Here is a 6,711-nt window from a genome sequence, read left to right on the forward strand (position 1 = left end):
ATCACTAAAACTGGTCTAAATAAACCTCAGAAACAGATGGTGTGAAGTCCCCTAGAAAAGTGACTTTATATTGGAACAGAAACACTACTGGTCAGAGACCAGTTATAACTGGTTTGACTCCGAAGATTTTTCCTGTTCTCTTGGTTCCTTTTGAACAATATTGCTGAGTTTGATTGCAAAGGGGGAACTTCATCAAAGTCATCTGGTTCCTTGGATCACATTACATAGGATCCTAAGATCCTAACCTGTGTTCACAATGGTACCTTTTGTCTATAAACCTCAGTACATATTTAAATGGATATTACTGGAAGGTATTTATCTGCTTACAAATGGCTTAGTGTTTTTTTCTTTTACATTGTGGCTTATTACAGAGTATTGAATATAGGTTCGCTATGCTATACAGTAGGACCTTGTTGTTATCCATTCGATATGTAATAGTTTCTATCAGCTCATCCCAGACTCCCAAGTCATCCTCTCTCACCCTCTCTCCCCCTTGGCAACTGCAAGTCTTTTCTCTATGTCTGTGAGTTTGTTTCTGGTTTGTAGATAGGATCACTTGTGTAATATTTTAGATTCCACGTATAAGTGATGTCATATGGTGTTTGTTTTTCTCTTTTGGACTGACTTCACTTGGTGTGATACCCTCTAGGTCCATCCTTGTTGTTGCACATGGCATTATTTCATTCCTTTTTATGAGTCAGATTCCATTGTTTATATTACCACGCCTTCTCTATCCATTCTTCTGTCGATTGACTTTTGTTTCTTCTATGTCTTGACTATTGTAAATAATGCTGCTATGAACATAGGAGTGCATGTATCTTTTTGAATTATAATTTTGTCCAGATATATGCAGATGGCTTAGTGTTTTGATTTTCTGGCAAGAAGTTGGCATTATTTCTCTTCTCTCCTGATCAGGTTCTATACTAAGCAACTGTACTAGATACAGGTTTTTTTTTTTTTTTACATAGTGAAAACTTTTATATTTGGAATTAGCCAGCTGGACTCAGTTTAGATGATCCCAATTTTGTCGACAACATCCAAAGCATCATAGTCAGGAGCCAGTCGAACATATGCCTTCTTCTCTCCATCAGGCCTGATCAGAGTATTGACCTTAGCCACGTCAATGTCATAGAGCTTCTTCACAGCCTGTTTAGTTTGGTGCTTGCTGGCCTTGACATCCACAATGGATACCAGTGTGTTGTCTTCCATTTTCTTCATGGCTGACTCGGTGGTGAGGGGGAATTTGATGATGGCATAGCGGTCAAGTTTGTTTCTCCTGGGGCGCTCTTCTGAGGATATTTGGGCTGCCTCCTGAGCCGCAGGGTTTCGGGCCGCCGGAAAGTGGGCGACGTCCAGATCTTTTTTTTGTGGCTGTGGACACCTTTCAACACTGCTTTCTTGGCCTTCAAAGCCTTTGCTTTGGCTTCAGCTTTAGGAGGGGCAGGGGTTTCCTTCTTCGCCTTCGGTGCCATCTTCATGAAAAGGCTAGATACAGTTTTTAAGTGCAGTAGTTGTCATATAATCTAGTGCCAGTTAAGATTTTGTTTTATATTTGCTACAATTCCTTTCTTGAACCTCAGTGTAAGATAAACCGAAATCCTACTCTTTGTTTCTGCTTGTGTTCAAATTTTAAAAGAAAAGGGAACAGGGCTACTTTTAGATTGTAGTTTCTATTTGGAGTGGAAATATTTCCACTGTTTTGTACTAGCCCTGGGAAAGAAACCAGATTGCCTCTGGCTAAGGGTTCTTGGTTAACCAAGTGAATCCTCTCAGATTTTGGGTCCCTGGCATGCATGACTGAGCCACTAGAATCTATGAGCAGCTAGCTTCTGGGAGTGAAATAGGGCTGCTGAAAAAATGTGAAGCAAAATTCCAACATGGAAAATTACCCCACAAAGAACTGACTTGTAACTTAAGATATGATGTCACCACCTAATTTTCTATAATTGCATTTGCTATTGACCCTGTATAAGGATCCTCTTTGATGTTTTTAAGCGTTCTGCTCTCTCTCTCTTTTTAAAAAGACTTTTCCTGGGCTTCCTTGGTGGTTCAGTGGTTAAGAATCTACCTGCCAATGCAGGAGACACGGATTCAATCCCTGATCTGGGAAGATCCCACATGCTGCAGAGTAAATAAGCCCGAGCACCACAACTGTTGAGCTTTGCCCTAGAGCCTGGGAGCCACAGCTACCAAGCCCATGTGCCTTTCCTGAAGCCTGTGAGCCCTAGAGTCCCCACTCCACAACAAGAGTAGCCACCGCAGTGAGAAGCCTGCACACACAGCTAGAGAAAAGGCCTGCAGGGCAATGAAGGCCCAACAGCCAGAAATAAATTAATGAAATTATTTAAAAAAGGACTTTTCCTACTTTGTGAAAAATGATTACAAATAAATATGATTGAAGATCATAAACTATAAAAGCAACCATGAAGAATGACCTCTAGGAAGCTCTGCTTATCGCAAAACTTGTGTTTCAGAGTCATTCTTGAATGACTCATCATAAAAGCAAATTTCCCAGACAATATTAATAAAGACAAATCTTGAGGAAATCAAAATAAACAAATTCTTTTTTAATAGAAAATAAATTTTATTGTGAAATATGTTTAACATAAAATTTGCCATCTTAAGCACTTTTAAGCTCACAGTTCTGTGGCAGTAAGTACATTTTACATTGTTCTACAGCCATCACCATCATCCATCTCTAGAACTTTTTCATCTTGCAAATCTGAAACTCTATCCATTGAACAAGAACTCACTACTCTGCCCTCCAACCCCTGGCAACCACCATTCTACTTTCTGCTATGAATTTGACTACTGTAGATCCTCGTATAAGTAGAATCATATTATATTTGTCCTCTGCTGACTCTCTTATTTCATTTAGCATAATGTCCTCAAAGTTCATCCATGTTGTACATGTATCAGAATATCTTTCCTTTCTAAAGCTGATAGTCCATTGAACATACAGGCCACATTTTGCTTATCTATTTATCCATCGATGGACACTTGAGTTGCTTCTACTTTTGACCAACAACAAATAATTCTGTTGTGAGGACTGTGTACAAATATCTGTTGGAGTTCCTGCTTTCAAATCTTTCGGGTATATACCCAAAGTGGAAGTGGAAATCCTAGATCATATGGTAATTCTATGTTTAATTTTTTGAGGAATCACAATACTATTTTCCATAGCGGCTGTATCATTTTACATTCCCACCAATAGTACTCAAAGGTTCCAATTTCTCCACATCCTTGCTAACACTTATTTTCTGTGTGTTTTAATAATAGTAATTCTAATAAGTGTCAAGAGTCATGAACATATTTAATGTCAACACATGTATAGTTATCCTCTTGAAAGACATTTATTTTTTCACTGTGAAAACAAAGCTATGATCAATAAAATCTTTGTGGTTGTGATTGACTGTAAGCTTGTATTATATTACCAAAAGTTGAAGTACTGGATTAAAGGTATATATATTTATGGTGTTTGCTGCCATTTACACTCTGAGAGTTTCTAATCGTTGCATACTAAACAAGACCAGCTATTACCAAAAAATTTTTTTATTTTGCCAGTATGATGGTCAATAAGTGATATCTCATTGCTTTTCTTATATTCTTTAAGGGACAGAGTTAATATCTTTTCATCTTTTTACTTCAACCCTCAGTCAAATGGATTGAAAATTGCTGATGAGCAGCTTCCCAGGGAAAACTGGGGTTTCATTACCAAGATAAGGATGGATATATATTGCATAAGCAAAAGCAGCATATTTTTATAGTTTAATTTTCACTTCTGAGTCATCTAGAATTTATTTTAATGGCTTCATTGTTTCAAATGGCTAGCTGGTTGTCCCAACATTGTTCACAGAGTAGTCCCTCTTTTCCCCAATGATTTTAAATGCTATGTCTATTATATTTTCAGTTGTACGGATTTGGATTTGACTCTTTTGGAGTATGCATTTTGTTCTATTTGTCTGTCAGTTCTTATGCTAGGAGTACATTTACTTATATAGCTATAGCTTTATATTTCAGTTGCCCATGGGACAAGCCTGCTCATTTTTTCTTTTTTTCCTCCCCAGAAATTTCTCACTAGTCTTACATGTTTATTCTTCTAGAGAAGTAATTCTCAGTGTTGGCAGCACATCATAATCACTCAAAGAGCTCTAATAAACACTTGGTCCTGCACTCAGAGGTCCTAATTTAATTGCTTTGGGATTCATCCTGGGAAAAGAGAGTTGTGAAAACTCTTCAGATGATTCTAACATGTAACCAAAGTTGATGGTGATTCAAGATGAAATTTAAGACTGCTTGGTTCCATTTCTGTTATGATTTTGGTGTGTATTTTATTGCAAACTGAAAGTGAAAGTCGCTCAGTCGTGTCCGACTCCTTATGACCCCATGCACTGTACAGTCCATGGCTTTCTCCAGGCCAGAATAGTGGAGTGGGTAGCCTTTCCCTTCTCCAGGGGATCTTCCCAACCCAGGTCTCCAGCATTGCAGGCAAATTACTAACCAGCTGAGCCTGTATTGTATTGAATAATAGATTAATTTAGAGGTAATTGACATCATTGTAATAGTATGTCTGTTATAGACTCAGTTACAGTTATTTGGTTGAAAAAAATCAGAAGCAAATTTTTACTGACTTAAAGAAAAAATGTAACATAAGGAATTCCTGAAAGGATGTGGAGGGGCTAACAGATGTGAAGAAAAGCTGAAGGACTGGATTTGGGCATGAAAAGAGCTAGAGTACTTATAGTGATCTGCAGCTCCACTCAAATTCCTCAGATCCACCAGCTTTCTGTCCGAGGCTCAGTTTTCAGATTCTGGAGAGAATTCAGTGATCCTCGCTTGGATAACTTGTTTACCCCTTGGCTGAAAAAGGGCTAGACACATAGATAACAGGCATAACAAGTCTGCACACAGTGGGACAGGAAACCCACAGAAAGTGAAAGTAAAAGTGTTAATCATTCAGTTATATTCGATTCTTTGCAACTCCATGGACTGTAGCCCACCAGACTTCTCTGTCCATAGAATTCTCCAGGCAAGAATACTGGAGTGGGTTCCCATTACCTTCTCCAGGGGATCTTCCCGACCCAGGGATCGAACCCCAGTCTCCCACATTGCAGGCAGATTCTTTACTGTCTGAGCCACCAGGGAAGCCACAGAATAGGAAGCAGTTGTTCCAGAAACAGAAGCCTGGATGTTCTGGGGGACAAAGGCAGTAACAATGACAACAAGGGCGACAGAAATATGTGTGCAGTACACCCATGTTGGAGAAGGCGATGGCGCTCCACTCCAGTGCTCTTGCCTGGAAAACCCCATGGACGGAGGAGCCTGGTGCCCTGCAGTCCATGGGGTCGCTAGGAGTCGGACACGACTGAGTGACTTCATTTTCACTTTTCACTTTCATGCATTGGAGAAGAAAATGGCAACCCACTCCAGTGTTCTTGCCTGGAGAATCCCAGGGACGGGGGAGCCTGGTGGGCTGCCGCCTATGGGGTCACGCAGAGTCGGACACGACTGATGCGACTTAGCAGCAGTAGCAGTGTTTCTTGTTGTTTTATGATTTTCTTAATTTGTACACTACTTATTTTGTTTATTTATAAGTGTCTTATGCATTTTGTTTCTATTGTGAATACCATCTTTTTTTTAACTGATATTGTCAACATATAAGAAAGCTTAGTGTTTAAAAAAAATTTCAGTTTTACTGAGGTATAATTGAGAAAGCTTTGTGTTTAATGTTAATTTGACCACCTAATAGAACTCTCTAATGATTTTAATACCTTTGCGATTCAACCTGCCATGTTTTTCAGATAGATAGTAACATCTGAAAAATGATAATTTTGTCTGTTTCCAATATTTTGCACCTCTTTTTTCCCATTTCTGGTTGTTTGACAAGGACTTCTACAAGATTAAATCATAGACAACTTTAGCTTATTCATTATATTTATGGAAATAATTCTTATATCTAATTATTAAATGTGACACTATTTTGAATATATAATTTGTCATGTTTAAGACATCTTTGTGTCACTATTTTTTAAACTTTGGTTTTAATTGTCAATTGAGCACAATATTGTTGTTGTTGTTTAGCTGCCAAGATGTGTCCAAGTCTTTGGTGACTCCATGGACTATAGTCTACCAGGCTCCTCTGTCCATGGAATTTCCCAGACAAGAATACTGGAGTGGGTTGCCATTTCCTTCTCCAGGAGATCTTCCTGACCTGGGGATCAAATTAATCAGCAATTGATGTGGAATTTTTAAAATGACTTTTGGAATCTCTTAATGATGTGGTTTTTTACCTTGAAAAATTATGATGATGAATTTTATTAATAGAATTTGTATGCTGAACCAGCTTTACATTTTTGAAATGAACTCTACTTGGTTTGGTATACTGTTCTGTTAATCTAATGCTGGATTCACTTGGTAATGTTTTACAGAAGATGCTTGCATCAGTATTTATACTTAGGGTGTTTTGTAATTGATTTGTAATTTTTGCCCTTTGTTTTCAGCACTATGCTGGCTGTCAAAAATATTTGGAAGGCTTGCATTCTTTTACTATGTGCTGGAATGATTTAAATAGCATAGATAGAAATGCTCTTGATGATTTCAAGGAATTCACATGTCAAATCATCTGGACCTGGAACTTTTTAAAATGCTTTGTCAAGATTCTCCATTCATCCCACCATTACTCAATGGAATAAAATTTAATAATTCATATAT

The 6,711-nt window shown here is 38.1% G+C and overlaps 1 pseudogene; it reads right to left on the reverse strand.

The window, feature by feature from the left end:
• Positions 1-964: 964 nt before the first annotated feature.
• On the reverse strand, positions 965-1,478 carry LOC113898789 (annotated as a pseudogene).
• Between the last annotated feature and the right edge of the window lie 5,233 nt (positions 1,479-6,711).

This window comes from Bos indicus x Bos taurus, chromosome 9 (assembly GCF_003369695.1).
Source record: "Bos indicus x Bos taurus breed Angus x Brahman F1 hybrid chromosome 9, Bos_hybrid_MaternalHap_v2.0, whole genome shotgun sequence".
Classification (NCBI taxonomy): Eukaryota; Metazoa; Chordata; class Mammalia; order Artiodactyla; family Bovidae; genus Bos; species Bos indicus x Bos taurus.